The 6,258-nt window shown below is 39.4% G+C and overlaps 1 long non-coding RNA gene across 1 annotated transcript; it reads right to left on the bottom strand.

Moving 5' to 3' along the window:
- Positions 1-3,628: 3,628 nt before the first annotated feature.
- On the bottom strand, positions 3,629-4,098 carry LOC123381287. Its single transcript, XR_006588126.1, has 2 exons — positions 4,043-4,098; positions 3,629-3,799 (listed from the first exon to the last, which is right to left on the bottom strand). It is a non-coding gene; the product is annotated as an uncharacterized LOC123381287 (long non-coding RNA).
- Between the last annotated feature and the right edge of the window lie 2,160 nt (positions 4,099-6,258).

Raw genomic sequence — 6,258 nt, forward strand, 5'->3', positions numbered from 1 at the left:
GCTTTCTTAACCGAAAGAGTATCATGCCCAGTTACACTTAATAGAATTTATAATATAATAATTTAAAAATACACATACATATTTGTGAAAATTTTAAAAAGGCTGTTTTTCTAGATTAGTGTTTTTCATACTGTTGTTTGGGGAAAACTATTCTAGGTGAAGTTAAGAAAAAATATCTAGTATGATTCTATTGTTTGTTTAGCTGTTAGACACAGTATATCTCAGAGCCTTTATCCTAGGGTGCTTTGCGAAATGCTAAGAGGAGAATCTGTTGCTCCAGCTCATTTGATAAGAGATCCTTTTATTCTTGGAGCACTGACAACATCTCCTGGAACCAATGTTTTGCTGAATAATTTGGAAATTACTGATCAGGAAAGACTAGGGTAGTAAACCTGTTGCATCAGAATCACATGGAAAGTTTCAAAGTGCAGATGTCTGCACCCCACCCAAGACCTGAAAAATCTGTTTTTGACAAGATCACCCAAGTAATTCCGTATTGCACTCAGGTTTGGAAAATAGCTAGTCTACACCATTTCTAAGGCCCCTTATAAGAGAAAACAAAGTGTTTGGAGAAGGAGAATTTGGAAGAAAAAAGAAAGTTGTCAGCAATGGGTTTAGTAGAAATCCAGCAAGATGAGGCATCAGAAAACATCCCTGCATGTCGACTAAGACAAGGTCACAGATGACTTTATTGCATGTTCTGGTCCATGTGAACAGAATTCCACCCATTTCTCCAACACATAACACTCTTCTAGCTGTACCTCCTTCCACTTGTACAGTAATCTGTGAGGGACAGTTCCTCAGTACTCTCAGAGAGTAAACTGGAACCTGACCCTTCTCCTCCCTTTCCATTTCTTTCCTGCTTCCTGCTTCTCAGCCCCATCACTGGGCTGCCTCATTTTCACACATCAGGCTTCAGTTCCAATGCCTCATTCCTCAGAGAAACCTTCCCTAGCCATGCTGAGTGGATACCCCTGAGTGGTATCATCTCATTCTCCTGTTTATTTCCTTTTTTGCACTTTTATTTTTTAAAATGTTTATTTATTTTGAGAGGGGGGGAGGGAGGCAGAGAGAGAGGAGAACAAGAATCTCCTGTAGGCTTCCTGCGGTCAGCGCCTAGCCTGATACAGGCTCACAAACCAAGCCGAAATCAAGAGTCTGACGCTTCCCCGACAGAGCCATCCAGGTGCCCTTTACAAAGATAAATTAAAAGATAAATTAAATTTAAATTAAGTTAAAGATAAAGATAAACTAAAGATAACATAAGAACTCTTTTTAAAGATAAATTCTAAAACAACTGGGTCTTCTCTCCAATGTTTGACCAGCTCTTCATTTTAGTCATTCTCTTGCTTCCAGAGCCCCGCCACCCTTCCCTGTGCATCTTGCATTTGTGTACAGACGCTTCTCCCAGAGTTGGGGCATGGGATTCCAGGTCTCTAGGATTCAGGTTATGGGATTCCAGGTCTCTAGGATTCTGGGGTTAAAGACCTTTTCGGGCACTTCTGCTGGCACTGGGCTTGCCCTAACCATGGAAACTCTGATTGCCCTGCAGTTTCACTTGCTTTTCCAGTTTCCTTTTTATGTGAACCTCAGAGAGAGGGAGAAATCTCTGCCATTTCCTCTTTCCACTCACTCTTCTTTTCCCTTTACTCCCCTAGTGCCCCACTCCACTCTAGCCTCTACCCTGCTCCACCCACACTTCTCCAGCCAAGGAAAGCCTCTTGGCCCCTAGTAGGCTCTGGACTCTGGTGAAAACAATTGCGAATCTGCAGTCAAAAAATATGGGAAAACGGGGCGCCTGGGTGGCTCAGTCGGTTAAGCGTCTGACTTCGGCCTAGGTCATGATCTCACAGTTCATGGGTTCAAGCCCTGCGATGGACTCTGTGTTGACAGCTTGGAGCCTGGAGCCTGCTTCAGATTTTGTGTCTCCCTCTCTCTTTGCCCCTTCCCTGCTCACACTCTGTCTCTCAAAAATAAATAAACATTAAAAAATATATATGGGAAAGATTCCTAAATATACAGATCTTACCTTCCTCTAAATTCTCTGTTTATCCTCTAGTAGGATTTTATATGTGAAGATAAGCACAGTAAAATACAGGATAATTCTTATGATCTGGAAGATCCTCTGTGATTTGTAAGGGTAGAAACACAATCTTTTGTTCCCATCTCAGCTCTCTTGGGTTGCCTGCTTGATTTGCATACAAACATGAGTTACAGTAAATTCTTCTGAGCTGGTCCTGGCTTGGTACCCAGGAACCACTGCCTTGGTACCCAGATCAGTCCTAGGACACACCCAAACTGCAACATACTTCACTTCAGTAGAGCCATTGCCTTGATTTAAGTGTTTAGTCTGGCTTCAGTATGAGTTACGTAACTTTTAAATATATTCTTTCTTATTTTTTTGACTAAAATTAACAAAAATAAATTTTATATTTTGCTTAAAATTGGAACATTCCAGGGTTGGCACATCTTAAATTATATAAGTATTCAAGTACTTTTTTCTTTATTTTGTACTCATTACCACCTCTTCAAGAGAAGTAAAAGTGAAAATCAAGAGTTCTCTTTATTTTATTTTTTTTCCTAAGAGTTCTCTGTGGCTCTAGGAAAGGATGGCTAGGAGCAAGATAAGATTAAGCCTGATTAAAATGTGCTTTACAATTTCATACATTTCTTTGGGCTGTCTTTACCACCCATGAGCACTGGATTTAGTCAGGAGGCTCATCATCCTATGAATTACTTTAAGAGAATTGTAAGAGAAAACAAAAGAATTACTAGACTTACATTTTGAAAATAGGCCTCGTCTGTGATTAAAAAAAAACAAAGACAAAGTTTCTGTATAATTGATTATTACCCAAGATGAAATCACTGTTACCACTTATCAATGAAAGGAAAATTTTACATATTGCTGTATTAGGATTCTCCATAAGATATATATAAGAAGCCATTTAGATATAACTTGGCTCATGTAGTTATGGAGGCTGAAAAGGCCCATGATCTGCTGATCTGCCATATGCAAGCTACTAACAGGAAAGCTGGTGGTGTTAAGTCCAAACCCCTGGAAAAGAGGAGATGAGCAGTGTGTAAGTCTCTGAGTCTGGACACCCAAGAATCAAGAACACCAATGTCCAAGGGCAGAAGTAGAGGAATGCCTCTATTCAGTCAGAGAGAGTGTCTTTGCCCTTCCTCTGAATTTTTGTTCTATTCAAGCCCTCAATGGATTGAGTAATATCCACCTGCATTGGCAAGGGAGATCTTCTTTATTCAATCTACTGGTTCATATGCTGGTCTCTTCCAGAGATACTTCACAGACATACCCAGAAGTAAAGTTTTACCAACTATCTGGCCAGAGAAAGTCATCTGAGAGTGGACAATGAGGCCATTATGAAATGAGATCTTTTCCCAGCAGAGATAAGAGGTACTACCAATCACATTCTCCTTCTTACTTGAACTAGAGACACAGAGTCATTAACCAGTAGGATCTTGAGGAAACAAAGTCCTTGAGCAACCAGAAATCCCTCCAGGAGGTGGAAGAGACCAATTGAATGACACCTTCCCCCAACCACATCCCTTCTGGCTTACCTTTTTAATTTATTTTTGCTTTTTTGGACAACTGAGAATGGGAGTGGGGGAGAGTAGGAGTGAATTGATTTATTTATAACTGTGGAAGTGGTAACAGCAGGAGCAGAAAGTAGTTGAATCACATTAATGGCTGAGCACAGAGGAGGAATGGATGCCAGAGCTGCCTTGCTCCAGTCTGGAATGGTCTTCCAGGTCTTGTGGCAGTCTGGTCTACAGGAGGCTGAAATGCACGTAGGTTCCAATTTTTCTAGTTAGAACTGGGAGATCACATTCTTGAGGCCTCATCACCTGGCTGAAATCCTCATCTTTTTAAATTACCCAGCTTCCTTGTAATAAATTCTTCACACTCAAGGTTAACTCCACTTTGTCCCTATTCTTTGCTTTTTAATGTCTGTTTTCTTGTTTAGAGAGCATGAGCAGGGGAGGGGCAGAGAGAGAGGGAGAGAGAGAATCCCAAGCAGACCTCTTGCTGTCAGTGTGGAGCCAGGGGCCTCAATCCCAGGAACCATGAGATCATGACCTCAGCCGAAATCAAAAGTCAGATGCTCAACCGACTGAGTCATCCAGTCGTCCCATCCCTATTTAAAAGTAAAAATTATAATGAGCACAGAAGCTAAATTGAGTTTTTGTCATGGTGAATATTTATCAACCATGAAAACAAACAAAAAACACTTGGCATTCTAGATGATTTTTCATGCTTTTTTTTTTTTTTTAAGAAAACCACTCTGTTTTAGGTGGTACAAATGTAAAATACAGAAAACCTACTTTCTCTCCTAATCACCAGTACAATAAGTGTAGTCTTTCTTAGCAGGATATGGTTAGCCATATGAGAACTTCTTAGGAATCTCCCATATTAAAATGTAACCTGTTAAATTTCCAAATGTTTGTAGTGCATAAAATTTTACCTAACTGGTTACAGAAACTACTTTCATGTAGCTAAATTTGTTACTTGTACTAATAGGTATGTGATAATCCTGTGTGTGTATGTGTGTGTATGAATTGTTTCAAGAATGATCATTCTATGAATCAAAGTTCTCATATATCTTAGGTTTATGTAATATAATGGAATTATAATACTAACAAGTAATGTGATTTAACCTATAATTTAGTGACTTTATCTTGTTGAGGGTGACTACCAGTATATAAAAACAAATGAATATTTCCTTTCATGTTTGGCAATTGAATAGGTGATCTATAAATTTAAGGTATCAAATCTATTAAGGACACTATAACGCTTAATTACAATGTTGCAAAATCTTAAATATTTATCACCAAAGGGAAGCGGCCTCATCATCCCAAATAAAACTTCCATTTATATATGCCCCCAACATTTCTATTTTCTGTTTTTATTTTTCAGAGTTTTCAGGTGTACTAAGTCTAAATGGCAAAGTGCTTGAGGAGCAAGTATTTTCATATTCTTATATTACTGTGTTTTACTATATGACTTTTTTTGGAGCATTTGATGTTTGCTTGTTGTTGCTATCCTCTAACAAAAAGGCTGAATGCTTAAACAAAGAAACCAGGCAAATAATTGCAATAAACTTTTTTTTTTTTTTAGTTTAGTTTGTTTTCTTAGTTTCGTGGTTGTTGGTTTTAGGTTTTACTTGTAACACTCAAGTAATGAAAATACTTTATTGCTGCCTGAAAAGCAGAAAGTACTTTAACCTGGCTTACTCAGTCATATGCCCCTCCCCGTTCTCATTACCCTTATCCACTGACTTGGTCATTCCTTTTCATTTCCTGAAGTCTGTAGTATCTGCCCCTCTCAGTCTCTCCCCCTCTTTGCCCGCCAACTCTTCTCGTTAACCTAACCTACAAGGCAGACATTCAGTATCTTGGCCTCTCACCTAATTAACCCAACCCCAAGTGAGCTTCTCCAATCCAGCTCATTAAAGCACACCCACCTTACATTTTACCTACTTCTGCTCCCACATCAAAATCACTAATGTAGACATCATTGTGGGACCACAATATTCCTACTAGATTTGCTTCTTCTTTAGGTTGCTTATATTCAGGCCTCTTATCTTCCCATTCTACCCTCTATCTGGATAAGCTCATCTACCACCATGGCTTAAATACAACTATATGCCAACACCCCCCAAATTTATACCTCCAATCTGGACCTCTTTTCTTACCTACAGACTCATAGGTTCAACTGTGTTCTCAACATGTCTTCCCAGACACCTCATAGGCATCTCAAACAAAGCATTCAAAAAGTGATCTTCTTTTCTTTCTCCCAAACTCTGCTCCCCAGCTTAATAAATAGTACCCATGTTTGCCAGTTGGTCAGACCAGAAACCTGAGTGTCACTTTTTGACAATTCTTTTTTTTTTTTTCACTTCCCATCTCCAATCCATCATCCAATTGTGTGACCTCTAAAATATTCTTTGCTTACTTCTGTCCATTTTTGCTACCTTTTTTTCCTGTCTAACCCAGTAGACTTTGCCTTGATTAGGACCAAAACCTTTTAACTAGCCTCTCCTCATCCGCTTTTGCTATTTCTAACCCCTTCTTCTCATAGCATCTGGGGTATGTAACTCCCCTACTAAAATTTTCATTGCCCTTAGAAAAGTTTGCAAGTTTTATCATTGCTTAGAAGGCGCCCTGTGATCTGGCCCCTGCTGGTGCCTCAAGCTTCATTCAGCACCACTTCCCCTGGTTCACATGGCTCTGGTCACA

This window comes from Felis catus, chromosome A2 (genome assembly GCF_018350175.1).
Source record: "Felis catus isolate Fca126 chromosome A2, F.catus_Fca126_mat1.0, whole genome shotgun sequence".
NCBI lineage: Eukaryota > Metazoa > Chordata > Mammalia > Carnivora > Felidae > Felis > Felis catus.